Below are 22786 nucleotides of genomic sequence, written 5' to 3'. Positions count from 1 at the left end.
CATGGTTTATTTCATTTATATAACATGGAAATTGCATCCTTCTTTGGCTTTGGAGCTTCTTAAGTGAAAAGGGTCAAAGTGGTAGATCCCAACCAATGATCCAGTGGCATGGATCCAGTGGCATCAGAGAGCTGGATACTACTCTGACACCATAACTAACCCACTGTGGAACTCTGGAAACTCAACCTCTCTGGACTTCACTTCTAAAATGAGGCATTTGGAAAACAAACTCTCTATAGTCTCTTTGGTTCTTTGTTTCTATGATATTACAAACAGTGCTGGCAGGTTTTCTAAATTTTATTGTATGCTATGTATTTTTCTAGAAAACAAACCAAAAATTCAGCACTAATTATATCCTAGACAAAGCTAAAACTTAGAATGAAATTAGCAGCTGGGCAGTCATGAGTTAGTAATAAGCGTTTGTGGAGACTCAGAATCTCATGCAATTGGGTCACTGAGTCAGGCAGGGTTGTTCAGCTGTTACAATTGGTGTGATGAAAGATTCAAACTAAATATACACTTTTAAAACATAGACATGCTTTGGGTTTTTTTAAAATAGAATTTTGGAAAATACTAGAAACACTGATGAAACCAATTAGCTCATACCCTAGCAGTTCTGTGTTGCATGCATTTGACAGGGTGGAACATTCCTAAATAGGTATATTTAAGCCCATGTCAAGGCTGGATTGTGTAATGGTCTGGCATGTGTGACTTCTACATTTCTTTAATTACTGCTTCATGCAGCACCTGCATTAAAAGTGGAACACTGTGGGTCTAGTGAGCCTACCTCACACTGAAGGGATGGAGGGGATCACTCAAGTCTGGTGCATGATCCTTTTGAGTTGGACAAAGCAAATGGGTCAGTCATTGGGGGGGTTGGAGCAGTGAGCATCCCATACTGGACCCTGTCATTCCAGCCAATAGAGGTGTCCCCTGAACAGCAAAAGCCATTCACACAGCAGTGGTGACCAAGGAGGTTCACCGCATGCCATGATGCTACTAATTCTGAGATCTCCATCCTAATGTATGTGGCTCTCACTGTGTGAGAATATAGCCTCATCTAAAGAGAGACAGACTGGCAGTCTTTACTTAGGGAAGATGAGAAGAACTTTATTCAGGTAATTAAGAAAGGCCACTCTTTCACCTTGAATATTACACAGACTCATAGACTCATTGGCTAATTGTTAACTCTCTTCTTATGGACTAATTTGGTGGTATGAATTTTCTCTCAAAATGTATCCTTGAAATTCTGTCTCATCAAAGAATTGACTATAAAATTAAGGGTGAATGAAAGCTGTGAAAGTGGTGTTTTATTTTTTGTAAAAAATTGAAGTGAAAGTCACATAACTATTTTAAAGGGTACAATTCAGTGGCATTCAGTGCATTCACAATGTAGTGCAGTGACCACCTCTATCTAGTTTCAAAACTCTTATCACCGCAAAAGAACACCCCATAACCCATTGAGTAGTTACCCCCATTTGCCCCTTTCCCCATTTCCTGGCAACCATGAATTTACTTTCTGTCTCTGTGGATTTGTCTATTCTGGACATGTGTTATATTTTGAGGAGCTGCTTTTACTCCCAGGTATTCAACTCCCACAGGATGTGAAGGAAGAGAGCAGGCACCTGCGGCCCAGTGATTATCAAATCACTACCTGTTGGGACCTCCTGTATCCTTCCCCCTGAGGTACAACCACCTTCAGACCACAACAGGCTGTGGACCAGCTCCAGGAAGGCTGCCTGGCAGCTCAGCACAGGAGGAAGAATGATGTCCATTTAGAGTTCCAGGAAAGGTATAAGTAGGCCTGAAGAAAATGATTTTAGTTGGAATTTGGCCACATTCAAGGGCTAATTAATGGGGATTATGAACAAAGTGAGGAATGTGCTCTTGGCTGCCACTGAGTTATCAATGTAGTAAAGCATGGCCTGCGAGTTTCCTAACCTCTGTAGAAGGACGCCCTTGTGCTCCATCCAACATATTGAACTTGTTAAGTGCTGAAGAAAGCTGGACTCTTGGAAAAGGATGTGGAGTCTTTTATTCACTCACTGGATGGTTGGTGCTTAAATCTACGGGAGCCTGGACCCGTGATGCTTAATCTTAAATCTTGGAGGGTAGTGGTGTGGTTGGCGCGCTCTGTTAGGATGCTATTCTGAGGCTTCAAAAAGCAACAGAGGAGATCATCCACCCATTCCCTCTCCTGATTTGGAGAGTTCCCAATCTTACAGTCGAAGTGAAAATATTCATATTTCTAGACACATGCAAAATGAGAAAAAAAATTGTGGACTGAGCAGCTCTGAAGGCTTGTTTCTTTCTTTCTCTCTCTCTCTCTTTTTTTTTTAGGAAACTGAGATCTGAGAGGCTTGTTTCTTCATTAAGTATTTTCCACACCTGGGAACTCTAGGCATGCCAGCTGGGAAGAGAAAGAGAAAATGGGGAAAATAACAAAAAATGGAAAAATCCTTTTCCTCACAGGCATCATTTTTCAGTGAGTGAAAAAATTTCCAAATATCTGTCTGTTTCAGGATCCATTTAAGCAATCCTAATCATCTCACCTCCGTTCCCTTATTCTAGAGTCTAGTCATTTTTTCCCCTCTAAAGTTAAGTAGCAAGTTGCATTGCATATAAAAATGCATGAGTTTTATTCAAAACCTGTGACTTATTTTAGGCAGGCCCTTTCTTTATTCATATAAAGAAGCATTATGCATACACATTTAAAAATTGCCAACCCATGATTTTTTAAAAAGTAACTTACCTCCCCTACTAAAGTTAGGTCCAGATAATACAATAAATAAAAACTCTATTCTTTGTCATCTAGCTTTTAAAATTGGGCAAGAGAGAGTGTTTACTGAAATTTGTTCTATTGCATGGAGCATAAATACTGTTTTAAGAGAAAAAGGGGAAGGCCCAAGCAAATGGGAATGTAGTCTGTTTTCCTGCTCTTGAATTGGAGGAGTTATTTTGCATTTCCTTAAAATCTAGAAGTAACTGGCGCATGTTAGGATGGCTATGTGTTGGGCAAGAGGGTGAGGAGAGGGAGAGGAGGGAGAGGAGAAGAAGAGGAAGAAATAGAAGAAATGAAAAGAGAAGAGGAGGGAAATAGCTATCTATAGGGATTTCCCTAAGCAAGGCCAAGACAGTGCAGATAATAAGTATCTGGGCTGGGCGTGGTGGCTCAACACCTGTAATCCCAGCACTTTGGGAGGCCGAGGCAGCTGGATCACCTGAGGTCAGGAGTTCGACACCAGCCTGGCTAATATGGTGAAACCCCGTTTCTACTAAAAATACAAAAATTAGCCAGGCATGGTGGCAGGTGCCTGTAATCCCAGCTATTCAGGATGCTGATGCAGGAGAATCACTTGAACTTGGGAGGCAGATGTTGCAGAGAGCTGAGAGCGAGACTTCATCTCAAAAAAAAAAAAAGGTATCTGAATACAGAAAAGCTTATTGGGGCTTTGTGACCACCTCCCTCACTGGGCATCCCTCCAGGTAGGGGTTTGGTGGAAGGCAGAGCTTCATGGGTGTGCGACCTGTGCAGTGGCACAGAACCTGTGCTCAGAAGGCCCACACTCGGTTTAGGACTCAGCTGCCACCTCTTGAAATTCTTAATAATCTTATTTTTGAACTTGTGTTCTGTACATAAAGTCTGATGGGACCCAGAGCACATGCATGGGCAGAGGAGACACGTGCAATATTCATGTTTGCTGTTCCTTACCACCTCATTTGCATAAAGAACCCCTGATGCTTCATGAGCACAACATTTCAGTGGTTCCACAATGCATGAGAATTTAACAAGACTCAAAAAGAGCAGGTGTGAAAAAAGGGAAGTGTGTGATGCCTACAACTGAGTAAGCCGGGCAGCAGAAAGCCCTAAGAGGCCATGAGAAAACTTGCTTTCCAGAATTTGCTTCAAATGCAGGAAGAAGTAGTGGAATTCTGAGAAACACAAATGACCAAGGAACCCTATGATATCCTTTCTTATTCGTGTTGTTTCCCTGTAATAGTCACCACTTATGCTGAGAATGATGACATGAAAGGGAAAGATAGGGCAAATCATAGTTTGCTTTCCTTTCAGACCCCCTTACTCACCAGTAAGCCAAAGATAGAGGGTTGGTAGAATATGCACTTATGAAGCAGTGAAAGAAGACTAGCTGAGATGGTTTTGTGCAGAATTTTCACTGTTCTGTAGAGAACACAATACATATGCATATATGAGGTACGAAATGTGAATGGTGCAATTTTGGTGATTCTGCATACAAGTTAAATGTTCCTATATTTGCATTTATAACTGATGTTGCACAATATAAAAATGAATAGTAAAATTCATGCTAATAATTTTAATTTAAAATTTTTCTTTCTTTCTTTCTTTCTTTTTTTTTTTTTTGAGATGAAGTTTTGCTCTTGTCACCCAGGCTGGAGTGCAATGGTGCGATCTCAGCTCACTGCAACCTCCTCTTCCCAGATTAAAGTGATTCTCCTGCTTCAGCTTCCCGAGTAGCTGGGATTACAGGCGCCCGTCACCACGCCTGGCTAATTATTTGTATTTTTAGTAGAGACGCAGTTTCACCATGTTGGCCAGGCTGGTCTAGAACTCCTGACCTCAGGTGATCCACCCACCTCGGCCTCCCAGAGTGCTGGGATTACAGACATGAGCCACTGTGCCCAGCCCTAAAATTTTTCTTTAACACAACATCACATAGCCAAACAAGAATACACTAGGATAACTCAAGAGACTGGGGAAGAAAGAAAAAACCTTTATTATTTAGTATCTTTAATGGTATTTCCCCCTGCTTTTTAAACAAGGGGCCCCACATTTTTACTTTGCACTGGGCCCCACAAATTCTATAGCTGGTCTAGGGGAAGGTGTGCAGGTGTGGTGCTGGAGTCAGGCGGGAGGTTGGGGGCTGGAATTGTAAAGCTGATCTGGTTATATTTAAAAAAAAAAAAACTCTGAGTACCTTCATAAGGTGTCCTTTCTTTTCTTTCTTTCTTTTTTTTTTTTTTTGAGAGGGAGTCTCACTCTGTTACCTAGGCTGGAATGCCGTGGTGCCATCTCGGCTCACTGCAGCCTGCAATCCCCCAGGTTCAAGCAATTCTCCTGCTTCAGCCTCCTGAGTAGCTGGGATTACAGGCACCACCACACCCGACTAACTTTTTTATTTGTAGTAGAGATGGGATTTCACTGTGTTGGCCAGGCTGGTCTCAAACGCCTGACCTTGTGATCCGCCTACCTCGGCCTCCCAAAGTGCTGGAATTACAGGCGTGAGTCACCGTGCCCAGCCCTTCTTTCTTAATAATTTCTCTTAAAATCAAATGATATAGTTTGGCTGTGTTCTCACCCAAATCTCATCTTGTATTCCCACGTGTTGTGTATTCAATTACCAGTTGGAGGTAATTGAATCATGGAGGCAAGTCTTTCCTGTGCTATTCTCGTGATAGTGAGTAAGTCTCACGAGATCTGACGATTTTAAAAAGAGGAGTTCCCCTGCGCAGGTTCTTACTTTGCTGCCACCTATGCCTTTTGCTACGATTATGAGGATTCCCCAGCCACATAGAACTGTAAGTCCGGTTAAACCTCTTTTCTTTTGTAAATTGCCAAGTCTCAGGTATATCTTTATCAGCAGCCTGGAAACGGACTAATACACCAAACACCATGCTTTTCCAGAGCACTCCCGCCCCTGGTATATTTCCGGGAGATAAGCCCGTTTTTCATATGAGAACAGTGAGTCCCAAGGAGTGGCCTGTCCTTGGCTTCTGTTCCCAGGGCGAGTGTGAGGGCTGAGCTCTTCCCTTCCCTCTGTTCCTTCCATGGAGCTCGGCTGGTTCCCATGAACAGCAGGTTAAGTTTGTTATTTTATAGTCCATTAAACAATCTTTTACAAAAATCTAAAAAAAGTAATAATGTAAATGTAAACAAAGAGCTAATGTAAAAAGGTTAAAAAATATTTTGGTGACTTTTTTTTTTTTCAAGGTCTAAGAACCACAATCAGATATTATTATAATTTTGGGTGTCATTGATCATATCTTGTGCTCGCTTTGGCAGCACATATACTAAAATTGGATCATATGTTACATTTGCTTTTGTATTTATAACTCTGTGGGATTTACCAATCTTAGGGCCATAATACTGTTTATAACATAAGTGGAAGCTGTTTCCCAGGTTTGATTTGTTAGTCTTCTCTTCTACTGTTAATTTATTGGTTTGTTCTAGGTATTTTGCAAAATCCAAACCTTGAGAAACAAGGCTTGACAATTTAGCTCCATATACACTTTAAAACTTAAGAAATGGTGAGATGTGTTTCATTTATATTCTTTATTATTCATTTGACTTACAAAGTATATAGGCATGGAAATTGCCTGTCAGTTTTACTACTGAAAGCCTCAGCTACTCTTACTTAAGATTAAAATCATTCTTTTTATAATCACTCACTTTCTTCCAAGAAAATTCTCTGTGGGGGGGGGAAATCTTCGATGGAGAAGTATTTTGTGTGGACTTCCAACCCTTTATCCTAGGTCATAGTATGATGTTAAGTCAGGAAATGACATATCGGGGCAGGAATCAGTTATGCTTCCTACCAGGTCTATTTTAAAGCACTTTCCATTTTAAATATAGTAATAAAATATCAGCCTCGAAGTGTCTGATAAGGATAAAAGCAATAGATCCAAATCCAATCTAAATCTGACACTGCTAGGAACAAGAATTCACATTGGTAAGTCAGGGCTCATTTATGGGGCCATAAATGGGTGGGCCGGCTATAATTTGGGTATTAAACTTGTAAAATATATTGATGGTATGGAGGAACTAAATAAATAATTTACTACAAAAAAATTGGAAATCTTTACATGGTACTTAATTGACCAGTTGGTCTCCCAGATTCTCAATGCTCCTTGCTTTGCGTTTATGTGTTTTTCACAGGCTAGATTTTCCTTTTCCTCACTTGAGTTTAATTTCCCTCTGCAATGAATGATCACAAGTTAGTGCATTTCTGAAAACACACACAGTTTCCATTTAAAATTTTGCCAATCCATTACATGCCTTTGACAATTTCATTTACCTTTTAGGAAGATAAATGTACCCCCTCGTTCTGTCTGTTGCAGGATTAGACAGTCTTTCTGGCCCCAAAAAGCCTTTTCAGTACCACATCTCAGATACCTGTGCCAAGAATGGGAGGGGCTTCAAGGAGATGCTTTAAGAAAATTTACTGAATTTTTTTGCTTGGTATTTTGGGAATCTGCTGAATAGAGAGAAAAATGATTTTAGAAAGCTCTGTCATGGCCTCCCACACATCTATGAGGTGCTAAGTGTGATTGGGGAAGGGAAAGGAGAATGAAAATATGGAAACTCAAAGTAAGGCAGTGTTATTTATGTACTTATCCAGGAAAACCAGTAGATTTCTTGGACAATTTTAAATTTATTTACTCTAACAGTATCTCATATGTGCATAATGATTACATGTTTCAAAAGCCTTTCATATCTTTTATTTTTTCACCTCTTGTGATATTCCCCCAAAGTAAATAAGAGTGGTATTACAATGGCCAGTTTTACTAGATGAGAAAACTGAGGTTGGGGAAATTGGGTCTTATACAAAGTAATTTATATAGCAAATAGTTAAGCTGGTGCCTAGAGCCCAATTCTTCAGGATCCCAGGGTGACTCTACTGTGAAGGATCATTTTGCGCTTTCACTGGCGGGTAATAGAAAGGCCAACTCAAGCAAGCTTAAATAATAAAGAGCTGCATTGGCTTGCATCCCAAAGGGGAGGGGCTTCAGGCTTGGTTCCGTCTAGGCTTTGACTCTTTCTCTGCAGTTCTTTCTGTTCCGTGCTCTTTTGGGAGCCGACTTCGGCTTCTGGCTGGTGGTTGGTAGCAATCGAGACAGTATGCCTCCTAGCTCACCCCTACAAGGTTGACAGAGTCTGATTTCTCCACTGTTAGCTCTTAAAAGCAAGGAAGGACTTTTCTGGAAACTTCCAGCAAGGTTTTTCTTTCTCCAAAATTGGAGCATGTGACATCCTTAATCAGTGACTAACACGGACCATGAATTACTTCCATAAGATTAGTCTAATCAAAGTCAATTCTGAGTGACAGGTTATTCTGAAGAGGGACCCTACCTGAACAAAAGCAGGGTCCTTGTAGGAAGGAAGAGGTGAGAATGGGCGATGGATAGACAATCAACAGAGTCCTCTACTGTTACTCTATATGATTTCAGTAGGCCACACATTTGAGGAAATCCACGTGTTTGTTATGGAACAAGGCAGCCAAAGAGACCTTTTCGGTTTGGCTAGAGGGACTGATGAACCAAGGAAATCTTGGTTGGTTCACCGTCTCTTATGCACTTTCTTATTTTGTTTCCCCAGCAGCATCTGCTCTCGCACATGGCTTCTGCCTGGTCTTCTGCTAGACCCTGGGCTTCTCACAGGCACAATGACTGCATCACCCTCAGGAAACCCAGGGTTTTGCCAGAAGCACTCACTCCCCAAATCCCTGACTTCATCCTCTGCTGGACCCCACTTCTAAAGTGAAAGTACACAGCGGAGTTAGTCGTATAGAATCTTGTGCAATTTTAAGAGAGGAAGTGGGTGAGAGTTCATTGTTTTCCCTGAAGCAAGTCTTGGCAGTCCAAAATACTCCCCAGCTGAAGTTAGTTTACCAGCAATGTGTTTTTCTTATACTAAACGCCGTCCAAGCCACAACCTTGTTGAAAAGCGTAGGGCCATACAGCTCACACAACTCTCTATCCACCCTGACGATTACCTTATAGAACAGTACACACTAGGAAACTTTACATTTTTTATCTGGAGAATCCTTGGTGTTCTATATATGCAAAGCCTCCATTGCATCAGGCACCTCTTACCCTGAAGACAAGCCACACTCTGGCTGTTAATTCAGGCCCAGTCAAACACACCAGGGCCTGACGGGCCAGATCCCACAGTAACAGGGGTTATATGCTCAGAGAGCACTGCTTAAAATTGAGGCCATTGGCGATGCTGAGGAGGAGGAGGTGCCCAGCTTCCTTTAATACCATCACGTGTTTTCAAGTGGAAGATTCATTTAAGCAAGGGAAAATACCTTCTCCCTAGGCTTCAGGCCCAGGTAGGTAATAAAAAGCAAAGAACACAACTCCAAACCCCAAACACTATGTCTTTTTAAATGAGGTTCGAGGCTTAGTTACTCACGTGTGACTAGCAGGACTGGTGTCATAATTTGCAGGGCCCTGTGCAAAATGAAAATGTGAACTCCTTGTTCAAAAATTATTAAGAATTATACGACAGCGACAGCAAAGCATTAAATCAAGCACGGAGCCCTTTTAAGCATGGGCCCTATGCAACTGCACAGGCCTCACACCTCCAAAGCCAGACTTGGTGACTGTGCTCTTTAAAGTGACAGAGCACATTTTCTCTCACTACGTCCTGTAACTGTTTCTTAGCTCTAAACAGGCATTTCCTTCTAAAGAGCTCAGAACGTGGAAGACTAAATAGTTGGGATATTAAGAATTGCTTTAATTGAAGGAGGAGAGCCTAGAGGCAGATAAAATTGTGAGTTAATTTTTGTTCCAGAGTCAGCCTTGATTTGCTAGAGTCAAACCTAGTTTGATTGCGCATTAATCTCTGAAAGGCCTTCGGTGAATCGCTAAAGTCTCAAAGTCATCCTCTCGTTTACTGTGAAGCAGGGGTGATTCTAGTGCCTACCTTATTGGACTTATAGCTATAAGAATTAAATGCAATATAGAATGTAAAGTACTTAGAATGCCTGGCTCATGTTATTGCTCAACAAATATTAGCAATTGCCATAATAATTATTAACTGAGAAAGGGGTGGTTTTTGAGGACTGAGACTCCTCCAAGGATATCTTAGGGTTAGGGGGTTTAAGTTGTGTTGTGTTTGCCTGAGCCTAGTTACCACTAGAAATTTTAAAAAATGTTTGCTGATAATATGTTCTTTATTTGTAGAAAATGTTAGAAAAAAAATTTAAGTCACATTTACACATGGATTAATCATTCAAAGATAACACCTGTTAGTATTTTAATGTATTTCCCTCATTTTTCTTTTTTGCATATATGTGTATGAGATTTGTACCCTAGCGTAGCTTTGGTTTTATATTCTGCTTCCTCCCCTTCCTGGAAATATCACCTCATGGCATTAAATTGCTTTCAAAAATTTTCATGACAGCTTAATTCTATATTGTGCAGATGTTCCATAATTTATTTGTTTCCCTATCTCATGGACTTTTAAGCCGTTTTCAATTTTTCAGTATTGTAAATTATGCTATGAATGGCCATGTGAATATATCCCTGATCACCTCTGACTATTCCTGTCTTAGAGAAGAGTCCTCTCTCTCTCTCTTTTTTTTTTTTTTTTTTTTTTGAGGTGGAGTTTTACTCCTGTCGCTCAGGCTGGAGTGCAATACTTGATTTTGGCTTATTGCAACCTCCACCTCCCAGATTCAAGTGATTCTCCTGCCTCAGCCTCCTGAGTAGTTGGAATTACAGGCACCCACCACCATGCCTGGCTAATTTTTGTATTTTTAGTAGAGACAGGGTTTTGCCATGTTGGTGAGGCTGGTCTTGAACTCCTGACCTCAGATGATCTGCCTGCCTCAGCCTCCCAAAATGCTGGGATTACAGGCGTGAGCCACCAGACCCGGCTGAAGAGTCCTCTCTTAAAGGGATCTAGAAATGCATGGGTTAAGCCTCATGCCATGTATAATATTTGCATAATGATTGCACCAGTTTTTCTCCCATCAGGTAGGGATAGGGAAATCCTATCTTCCAAGACCTCCTCCAACATCGAGTTATTTGTAAACCTTTGACCATTTGATAGGCACAAAAATTGTCATATCTATAATACTGTATGTTGCTTTGATCAGCAGAGAGATTGGGCATACTTTCACATTTATTGAGTATATTTACTATTTACTAAATATATGTTTCTTTTGAATCATAAGTTCATGGCTTTTTGCCAGTTTTTTTTAATTGGGCAATTTGATTAGTGCTCAATTATATTATTTTTAATAAGGTACCCCAAATTCTTACATCTTCTCCTAATAATAATACGTGTCGAACACATCAGGTAGTTTTCTGTAATAATGTAGTGTTACTTCTAAAAACATTTCGAACCAGAGCAGGGTATGAAGTGGTGAGATGGTAAAGTATCTGACAAATATGGCCACTGCCAGCTTCTTTCGCCGTTTCAGTCATGTCAGATGGAACTTGTCTTTTAAGGAAAATTATTACAATACTAATAGAGAGCAATTCTTCCATATTTTACAGGGTTATCGTCAACTGTTAGTAGTAATTCTTTTTTCTGTGATGGGACTGTGTGATTTTTATTTTATTTCCTTTTATTCCTTGTACTTTTCAAAATTTATGTCCTGAAAACATATTGCCTTTTATTATCTGCTTTACAGTTAAACAATAAAACAAACAAATTCAAAGACCTAGTGATGATTAGAATAAGCCTGTAATATTTTTGTTGCATATAATTTAGGAAAGCTGAAGTTAAAAGTAAAATTATTTGACAAATCACAAATGAGCTATTTAGTCCTGTTACCTTTTCAGTCTTTATACCATCTGGTCTCGTGGTTGCCTGCACTCCCCTAAAGGGGATGTAATGCAGCGGGTGCCACAGTAGGATTTTGGGTCAACTAGATCTGAGGTCACATCTACATAGCCTTATGTTGGTTGTGTGACCCTGGACATTAACGTTTTTATGCCATAATTTTGTTTCTTTAAAATGGGGACAATAATATCTTCCTAATAAGGTTATTGTGAGAAATAAATGAGTTAGAGTATTTAACACAGCCATAGGCACATAGTAAGTGCTCAACAAATAGACTTCATTTTTATTAAGTAGAGTTGATGTTAAGCCTATTTGAATGAATGCATTGGATTCAATGACAGCACTGAAAGTCAAGTCTACAGAGGCCTTATTTTATGCTTGTTCAGGCTTCACCCTGAGCAAGTGATGTCAAGAGACAGGTCCACTGTGATCACACCTGCCTGCCAAATAGGGTCTCACGGAGGGCCGGCACGGGGCAGACCACGGTGCTCACAGGAAAGGCCCCATGTGGCTGTGTGGGCCTTTCCCCGTGTGGCTGTCTCCCTCTCTGTCCTCGAGTCTCTCCCTGGCTCGCCCTCTCTGTTTCTCACACACCACACACTCGCAGACTCACACATTAGACACTTAAACACCACACACACACTCACACTACACATTCTCACACCATACATTAATACACTCACACACCACACACACACCACATACACCACATACACACTGCACATTCACAAACCACATATTACACACCACACATGGACTCACACCACACACACACTTACCACACGCTCACAGACTCAGACATGTCACACACACCACATGCTCACACACCACACATTCAGACTCACACCACACATTCAGACTCACACATACCACACACATCACACAGACTCACACTACACACATACACACCACACACCACATGCTCACACACACAAACCACACACTCACATACCACATGCTCACACACCACACATTCACAGACACATACCACACACACACACTGACATACCACAGACACAGACACACATTCACACCATACATTCATACATCACACATTAACACATCACACACTACACTCACCACACATACCATGCACTCACCATACACCCCACACACACCACACACACCACACTCTCTCTGATCTGAGCAAGTGGTGTGCAGGAGAAGAAAAATATGTTTTCCTTGTACTCAAGTTTATTGTCTGGGGCCCTGGTAATAAAAGAGAAGAGCACATACATTTATGTGATCCAAGTATTGTGTCACACGGGACCCTTCATTAGGAGATACAGAGCCGAAGGAGCAGTTAAACCCGGCTGTTTCTTTGCTAGGTTTGAGCAAGAGTGGAGAGTGGTGGAGAATATGATAGGGCAAAGGAGGTCTGAACGAAATGTTATGGCCAGAGGACCTTAATAAGCCTGCTCGCCCATATGCCTCCCAGCCTCCCTGCGTCTTCAAAGGCAAGACTGCTTCTTCTCTCTGGGTCTAGGGGTTACCTCTCCCACGAGGGGCTTACGACCTGCTTCAGGGGATGGTCAGAAGCTCCATCTTACACATGCTGTTTCTCAAATTCCTTCAGCTTAAGATATTCAATATCCCCCATGCCATATTTCGGGATAGCATGTCTTGAATCCCGTTAAGTGGTGATGGAGGATTACTTTCCACTGATTTTCATTGTACACAAGGTTGTAACCACAAATATGGTGGCAGTCAGTAAGAAGTTTAAATGAAGAAGGCGTTCCCTTTAAATGCAATCATAATACTTTAAAGCACACTCTATGACTAGAATTAAACCTTAGAAAGCAGATGCTTTGACAGGACTGCTTGACTCAACAGACAGACCAACTGTGATTAAGGCAGAGACCCGTGGGTGTACACAGGAGGCTGACGTCCTTTCTCCCAAGTAGATGGGCAGGCCCTATAAATCTTAAACTCAACGTTTTCAATCAATTTGGCAAAGAATTACAACAACTCTAACGCTGGTAAAGGGAAACAGGCATTCCCATCTCCTACCAGGGTGGTATAACTGGAGACTTGTCTGGAGGGCAATTTGGCAATGCAAAGTTTGATCATTAAACCCACTGTGTATCATTGGTGAGGATACTTTCAGATGCAAAGCATAGAAAACCTAGACAAAAACAACTTGGCCAAAGAAGGAATACATCGTCTCACCTAACAAGAATTCTAGAGGTAAGGGAAATCCAGAGCTGGTTGACTGAGTAGCTCTGTGGTCATCAGGGTCCAGTATCTTTTCTGCCTTTCTGCTCCGCCACTCCCAACATGTGGGGTTGTCCTCATGGTTAATTCATAATGGCCATAGTATGGCTGCAGCAGCACCAGCCATCACAGACTCATTTGGCAAATGTCCAAAGGCGAGAAGAATGTCCCTCTCCTGTGTTCCTATTTAAGAGGAAGAAAACTTTCCAGAAGCCCCTCTATCTGCCCTCACACGGCTAACTGACTAGAATTTTCTCTAAAATTTTCCTCTAAATTTTTTCGTCACATGGCTAATTGACTAGGTTAATATCACATATCTACTCTAAATCCTATCACTGGCAAAGAAGAGTAAAATTGTACAACTGGCTTGGGGCTGAAGAGAAACTTGGCTTTCTCTTAAGCACAGATCTTCCCAATATCTGAATCAGGTGTGAGTTCAATTAACAAGGAAAAAGTTGGTGGATGCTTGCTGTCTAGTCCATCAGTAGAGTCTGCCATCCTCTTTAAAGCAGGGGTTTAGAGAGTTTTCCACAACACAGCACACACAGAAAATTCTAGTGCAGGCCAGGTGCGGTGGCTCACACCTGGAATCCCAGCACTTTGGGAGGCTGCGGCAGGAGGATCACCTGAAGCTGGGAGTTCGAGACCATGGTGAAACCCTGTCTCTACTAAAAACACAAAATTAGCTGGGCATGGTGGCGCATGCCTGTAATCCCAGCCACTTGGAGGCTGAGGCAAGAGAATGACTTGAACCCAGGAGGCAGAGGTTACAGTGAGCCAAGATCATACCACTGGACTCCAGCCTGGGGGCAACAAGAATGAAACTTCATCTCAAAAAAAAAAAAAAAGTTCTAATACAATACTTGCATGACATTCCGAAGTAAATTGGGGAGCTTCAATATGGGGTTTGGTGAAAATAATTACTATCTTTTCTTTATGTTATATAATTAAAAGTAAAAATACAAAATACTAAGAAAGATATTAAAAACTGAATTTGTATAAAACTTCCAAATAAAACCTTTTCAAGTTTTAACACAAGAAACTTGAGCTTGCTTCTAGAGATGCATATTTTTCTGTTTCAGGTTTTATGTTGAAATAGCTACGCTGAACTCTTGATCGAGACTTTTCTTTGAATGATGACTTTCAAATTCTTTATAGTCACCAGAGGAGAACTTTATTCTGAAAGTAGGTGATAAAAATAATTTAACTGGCCAGGCATGGTGGCTCACATCTGTACTCCCAGCACTCTGGGAGGCCGAGGCAGGCGGATCATGAGGTCAGGAGTTCAAGATCAGCCTGAGCAACATGGTAAAACCTTGTCTCTACTGAAAAAGCAAAAAAAAATTAGCTGGGTATGGTGGCTTGTGCCTGTAATCCCAGCTACTCCAGAGGCAGCAGGGGAATTGCTTGAACCAGGGAGGTGGAGGTTGCAGTGAGCCGAGATTATGCCACTGCACTCCCGCCTGAGTGCCATAGTGAGACTCTGTCTCAAAAAAAAAAAAAAAAAAAATATATATATATATATATATTTAAACCACTTTTACAACCATTTGAACATTTCCTATAGTTGCAAATCTATTTTCAAAATTAACAGGTCTTTTTCTTTCACTGACAAATGTAACAGTGAAATTTTTATTCATGAAAGTGGATTTCAAGCTCATTGGAACTTTTTCATAGCAGGTCTTTCAAAATCATGACACTGTTCTAATGTACATATGAAATGGTAGAGTGGGTATTACTACCTAGCCAAGATGCCACCACAAAGGCACCTCAGGTAATGGACAGAGGTGTATGGTATAGATGAAAAGTTGCCTCCCCGGTGAGCCCTTCCAGAGCCCTGTATTCAGTCTTCATTTTGCCCCTCTGCTCAATAATTGTACTTGGGACATAAACTACCCCAGCAGCTCCACAGGTCCTTGTCTACCAAGGGCATCATGTGATCTGTAGCCACCTGCCTGGGAAGCACCCTTTCCCCATGCTTACTGGGTTACTTTAGAACAGTGGTTCTCCGAATGCAGTCCCCAGACCAGAAGCAAGAGGCATCATCTGGGAACTGGTGAGAAATGCAGGTTCTAGAGCCTTACCCTAGACCTATTGAATCAGAAACACTGGGGGTGGGCCCAGCCTCTGTGTTGCACGAGCCCTCCAGGTGATTCTAATGCTCCTTCAAGTTTGAGGACCATAATTGCAAGCACTGAAGACTGATGTTGCTCATCATGCCCAACTGTGGGTGCTCTGTTAGTCCTCACTGCAACTGTGGACTGAGAGGATTGCTGTCTTGTGGTTAACCTGTGTCTTAGTCCATTTGTGTTGCTATAAAAGAATACTCGAGGCTGGGGACTTTATTAAGAAACTTTGGCTCACAGTTCTGCAGGCTGTACTTTAATGGTATCAGCACCTGCTTCTGGTGAGGGCCTGAGGAATGTTCCACTCATGGTGGAAGGCAAAAGGGAGTAGCATCCCATGGTGAGGGAGGAAGGAAGATTGAGGGGACAGGGCCAGGCTGTTTTAATAATCGGTTCTCACAGGAACTGATAGAGTGAGAACTCACTCACTACCACAAAGACAGCACCAAGGCATTCATCAGGGATCCGCCCCCATGATCCAAACACCTCCCACTCGGCCCTGCCTCCAACATTGGGGATCAGATTTCAACTCGAGGCTTGGAGGGGACAGGGACAGACATCCAAACTATATCAAACTGTGACTTATCCGAGGCGCATAGAGTCTCTGCTCCAAAGCAGGGTGTGTCTCCAGCTCTCTTGCCTCTGGCAGTTATGAATTAAATAACTGGAGGCGGAAAGCAGGACAGAACAACAGCCAGGGGAGAGAGGCCCGAAGCAACCACCCATGGGATAGTCAGGGCCCACTTTGTGTTTCCTTGCCTGTGGAAGTCATATTTTCCTTAACATTGTTTAAATTTGTCCAGGATTGACAATTGTGATAAGCCTGCCTCTGTCCCCATCACAACTCCAGAGAGCAGGAGTAGCCGATCTTAGCCATTGGTCCCACCCACACAGGGAATAAGAGCACTTCCTTTTATACACACACACACACACACACACACACACACACACACTCTCTCTCTCTCTCTCTCTCTCTCTCTCTTCATTAGCAGTTATGGTTGGGCACTGTCTCACAAGATCTCACCTCCTATGGGGCTTGTCCCTTTGCTCATGAGGAAAGACGGGACCAGTATGCTGTGGGATGCAAAATCTCTTCATTAGATCACAGGGTGCCTGGAAAGTGATGTTGGATTTTTGACTTTAGAGAGAGGGTCTAGCAAGTCACTTGACCACTTCCCCAATATCCCTGAATCTTCTGCTCAAAGTTGAGGCAGGCTTTCCTTCTAGGGCAACACTTCCTGGTAGTCAATAAAGTGTGCATGACAGCAGATGGTGGCACTGGCCCTAAGGAATAATTTACCTTGGGCTTTGTCTCTCTCCTCTGGTGTGTTTTTTTCTGACCCTTTGGAGGGTGATTTAGGATGGAGAGCTGAGAGGGTACCCAAGAGCCAAGGGGCTTCATTCTCCGTTCCATTCCTCACCAGTTGAAGGAAACTGACTACCCTATAGCATTTGATACTTAAAAAGCATTTTCACATACTGGCTCTTTGGAGTCTCCCTAGGACAGTAGTATGAAGGGGAATTTGAACCTTAGCCTAAGTGACTTGCCCAAGGGAATATGTTTGATTTGTGCAAGTGGAGATCTGAACACAGAGTATCTGGATCTAAGCGCTGTCCTCTTTTGCCCCAACACAAGACCTCCTTGCCGCCTCACCTTGCTCATCCTCAGCAGCTCCGGGTCAGTTTCTTTCCTGCAGACTTTCATGACGAGACTTTCTGAGACTTGCTTTGTCTAAGAATACCACCTCGTGTTGTTAAACATCCTCACGCTTGGGAAATTCTTTCTTATATGGGGCTAACATCCTTGCTTTAAAAATGGTAAGTGAGCCCATTTTTAAATGGGTAAGTAAGCCTGTTTTTTCTCTTTCTTTTCTGGTAAAAAGTGGGGCATAATAACTAAATTTATTGAGCATCACTATGTTCTAGGCATGCTTCCTCAACTTCATGAGGAAAGTACTGTTATAACCCCATTTTATAGATAAGGAAAACCCCATTTTATTTATAGATAGGGAAGAATGAGACACAAGGTGTTAAGAACAGGTACAACTGGCCCAAGATGGAAGAAACAGAGGCATAGGGTATTAAATAACTGGCCAGAGTTAAAATGGCTAATGAGTGGTTACGTAGAGATTTGAGCCCAGGTAGTTTGACTTCTAAATCTATGTACCTGATTCCAGGACATATTGACTTTAAGTCAAAAAAGAGATCCCTGATAACTTACTTTCTTTGTGTATCTCAGTGTAATTCCTTCATTCTCTCAAAATAAATCCAACTGCTTTTGTAGCTTTCCGCAGGTCTTACCATTCAGTTAGTCTCTTTTGTTCCCCTATTAGCTGCACTTCAGCTGTAAACACTTTTGGGAGGCTGTTCTAACATTCTTTTAGTCCTGGGTTATTACTTCCACTGTGGCAAAGCCAAATTCTCCCTTAGGAAGTTTTTCCAGGTCCTACTTCTACATGACCAGCAGGAATCTCCACTCCTGTTTCCTCTGGGCCGCACGCTTCTACTTCACAGTTCACATTAGACAGACTCAGCCAACCATTGTTCTTCAGGCTGCTGTAAAATTTCCCAATGTAATCAGCACAAAAGATTTTCCATTTTGCATAATTTTTAGGTTAATTTACATGAAGTAATTAAAGACAAACTAAAGTGAAAACTGTCCGTTGAACTTGTTTTGTTGTTGTCGTTGTTTTGATTTGTTTCTTGAGAAAGTGTCTTGCTGTATATCCCAGGCTGCAGGCTGGAGAGCACTGGTGCAGTCATGGCTCACTGCAGCCTCCACCTCCCAGGCTGAAGCAATCCTCACACCTAAACTTCCTGCAAAGCTGGGACCACAGGGGCGTGCCACCATGCCTGGATTATTTATTTATTTATTAGATTTTGTAGAGATGAGGGTCTTCCTATGTTGCCCAGGTTGGTCTTGAACCCCTGAGCTCAAGCAATCCTCCTGCCTCAGCCTCCCAAAGTGCTGGAATTATAGTTATGAGACACTGTACCTAGCCTGAACCTTGGATTTAAAAGCTTGGATTTCAGAAACACTGAAAGGAGTGTGTATTTAAAGAACTACCTGAGCCTTGGTAATTTATAAAGAAAAGAGGTTTAATTGACTCACACTTCTGCAGGCTGTACAGGAAGCATAGCTGGAGAGGCCTCAGGAAACTTACAATCATGGTGGAAGGCCAAGGGGAAGCAGGCACCTCTTACGTGGCTGGAGGAGGAGGAAGAGAGAGAGGGGGAGAACTACACACTTTTAACCAGATCTTGTGAGAGCTCACTTTCAGGAGAACTGCCAGGTGGAAATCCATCTCCATGATTCAATGACCTCCCACTAGGCCCCTCTTCCAACATTGGGGATTACAATTTGACATGAGATTTGGGTAGAGACAAATCCAAACTGTAGCAGAATGGAATTAACCCCAGACTATAAAGCTAAGAAAAACCACTTTCATTATTACTTCTAAAAAATCGGGGGATATTTCTGGCCATGAGATTGGGGAACGGAGACAGGGATTGCCCCGTCAAACAGTACACCCGCTGTTCCCTTGTTCTGAAACGACTTCCTTCTTTGTTCCAAACTGTCCTTGACTATCACTGCAGTCAGATGTCCACTTAACCATCTCTTCCTCTCTGGGGAGTTCTTCCCTGATTCCAAATTCAGTTAGGTGTCCCCCTCCAGAGCCCTCCCAGTGCCTTGTCCTTGCTCATTCTGCTAAACGGCTTGGTTTCCATACTGCCCCATGTTGCAGGTTATCACCCGTAGGCAACACCTTGCCTCACCCTTCATTGGCTCCTAGTCCTACCCTGTAAAGGGACTGGTTCACAGATTCTCAATAAATATCTAGTGAATGAATGAATGAGACCCTATTAGTGCAGAAACTTTTTTGTTTACTTTTTCATCTCTATAAAAGGCGACCTTACTTTTCTGTCAGTGAACATAATGAGAGCCTTTTTTCCTGACTTCTCTTCTTTAATTAGGTGGATCATGAAAATTCACAAACTGCTTTAAAAAAATGAACTGGTTCAGAACATCCCTCCCAATTATTAGCAACTCCCAAGGATTCTACAAGGCGCTTTTCATGATACCCCCTTTCCCTCGCTGATGTTTCCAGAGCCTGCTGGAGTGGAAAGAATGTCTGCGAAGGAAAAAGAGGTGCGCTACGGGAGACTACTTTTTCAACCCAGGTTCCCAGCCAGGAGTTTTTCTTCTAGTTTCCCGGAGATCAAGCCAGCGGCTGCTTCCTGCCCCCTGCTGAGCTGTACCTGGAGGCTGATGGTTTTACTGTTCTTGGGTAAGCATGCAGATTCAGAGCTGCATGCTCAGTAGCTCGAGGCCTCCCTTAACTGGACGAGGTTGGAGCCCATTCCATGAGTTGTTGGAAACTCTCAGCCTTTGGTTCCTTATTATGAGAGTGTTACTGTGGCTCTGGGCTAGACAATGAATCTAGCAATAGTTTTGATGTCTTTTGTTTCATGCAGCCCATAAAAAAGCAGCCGGGCCCTGCTGTCTGTACTTGGTTTGGGCAGATAGACCCTCTACTATGACAGCCTTTAACTTTCACTCTAACCTGCCCTCATTAACTTACCTACAAAGGGAAATCTTGCATATCACATTTCGTTTTATAGCGGCCTGTAGCGCCCTCACAGTGCCCATCCCACCTACTCGCTTTGAGACCCTGACTGGGGCAGCTTAAGTGCATTGTCCCCATTTGGTGATTCTTAAGAACCGTACTTAGGTCACTTTAGTTCACTGGGCTGCTCCTATCTTCCCTCCATTAAGTAGCTGCAACTGAATTTCGTGATAGCCTTTTCTTTTCTGCCTCTGAGGTGATTTTAGGGAATATGTGGAAATCTAAATCTCCTGCCGGTCGACAGGCAAGAGCTGGGTACCAGAGGCTGAGCTGCTGATGGGGTATTTGATTCTTTTTCATTCTGATTAAGCCTCTGGGGACCCATAGTCCAAACATGAAGGACAAATGGATTTTAAATTAGTTCCTAGGATCCAAAAACTCTGGCTGCAAGTACAAAGAGGTTAATGGTCTTATAGGCATTTTTACTTGCTTCTCAGTTTTACAGCTTTGAATCCTTATGTGAGCCAATAGGAACTTCTTCTTGGCCGGAGATGTTAGAAAACTAAACCCAGGAAGAATAGAAATAGTGCCAGGAAAGACAGATAACCTGCAGAAAGGCGATAAAGCTGCTTTGGCTTCTCCCAACCTGTGCAAGCCTGCCATCAGGAGGGTAGGTGTAGATGGTGACAGCCCCCATCTTTAACTACAAAAGGACCTGGAGGTGACATAAAGAACCATCGGGGTTGGTGTCAAACTCCTTTGCTCCCTGTTAGATGTGCCACCCAGAAGGCATGGTCCTGCTGCGTTTCTGTTTAATTTTCTGAACAGTGGACGTGTATTAAATGAGGAACAAGGCCTCTTGCACATCTTTGTACAGTATGCAAGTATTCATTCAGTATCTAAAATGGTAGAAAGTCAGATGTAAGCCAACATTAATAACAGCTAAGCCTACGGGAAGTGCGATTTCCTCAGCCATTACCAAGGAAGTGGCAAAGTACCAGATATATGTTTTTATTTTTTTACTTTTTAATTTTTGTGTATACAGAGTAGGTGTGTATGTTTATGGAGTACATGAGATATTTTGATACAGACATGCAATGGGTGATAATCACATTATGGAAAATGGGGGATCCATCCCCTCAAGCATTTATCCTTTAAATACCAGGTATTCGATTAAGAAAAATCGCCTGCCGCAGAAGTTGTAATGGTCTTCAACTCTATATTGTCACCAGTCTTCTGACTCAAATGAGGGTTTGAATACATTGCCACCAGAAGTTATTTTCTGATTCAGAAATTAAAAGCAAGGTTTCAAGTGTCAGGACGAAATCCACTGCAATAATATAAAATGTAATCGCCCCATTTATTATTACAGAGATTATCAAAGGTCCGATGCTGTTTTTAATGGCAGTGTGTTTTATTTCTCTGGTGGAAAAAAGGGCTATGCTCCAGCGATCCAAAATAGCCCCGCTGAGCAAATTTCACACCTCCACACAAGGCACTTGAGGATTTGTATGGGAAGAGTCCGTTTGCTTGGGTTGAAAAAGATGTGATTTGGAAAGGGAAAAGGTTGCTGAGGGCAGGAAGTACCTTCCATTCAGCTAAGGTCATAGGTAGCTGTTATCTTTCTGGTGCCTTCCTCTTGCCCACGGGGGCAGCAGTAGACAGGAGGGCGTTATTCAGTTGATGGAGGTAGGGAAAAAATAAAGCATATGAAGTCGAGGATTGAGCACTATGTGGGAAAGTCTTACTGCTAAACAGGGAACCTGTGTCTAGGCTCTGGGGGATGAGATGTCTAGACATGAGAGGGGATGTGGGGAGAACTAGGGAAGGTCCTTCAAAGCCAAGACACTGCAGACTCTATCTGTGCTCTTAGGATAGCAAAGTCTCTGATGGTTGCTGTTGGGCTGGTGGTGTGTGAGCTGTCCCTGGGAGGGGCTCCTGCTTGGGATGTAGTGATATAAGAAGTGGTGCCCAGCCGCCCCTGCTATGCACAGGGCATGTGGGTCAGGATTGGGTGACTCAGTCCACCAGTATCAGCAGGCACATGGCCAGGCCAGGGTTTATCAGTGGCCACAGTCGTGGGAGGTGAAGACAGTGTCCTTCTCATATATTCCTTTTATTTATTTTACTCCCCTGGCCATTTCTACCATCATTCAGATGGCACTTGAGAACATGCAGTTTGATCCTGGACACTACCCTCAGCCTGCTCACCTCTCAGGAAGGGGGATAAATGCCCAGCACAGAGCAAGCTTAATGTCAGACATCCTGAACCACTGACTGTGGACCACCCTGACCCTGCAGCCTCACAGGGGGCTTTTTTTCTT

General features: G+C 42.5%; 1 pseudogene; it reads right to left on the bottom strand.

Annotated features, from left to right (window-relative positions):
- The window catches only part of LOC105713899 (heterogeneous nuclear ribonucleoprotein A1-like), a 58821-nt pseudogene that overhangs the window by 22076 nt on the left and 13959 nt on the right, over window positions 1–22786 (bottom strand).

The sequence above is a fragment of the Aotus nancymaae genome, unplaced genomic scaffold, assembly GCF_030222135.1.
Source record: "Aotus nancymaae isolate 86718 unplaced genomic scaffold, 86718_ANA_hifiasm-v0.15.2.pri h1tg000025l, whole genome shotgun sequence".
In the NCBI taxonomy this organism is placed as follows: domain Eukaryota; kingdom Metazoa; phylum Chordata; class Mammalia; order Primates; family Aotidae; genus Aotus; species Aotus nancymaae.
The sequence above is the reverse complement of the archived record's forward strand: the minus strand, read 5'-3'. Positions and strand labels throughout refer to the sequence as shown.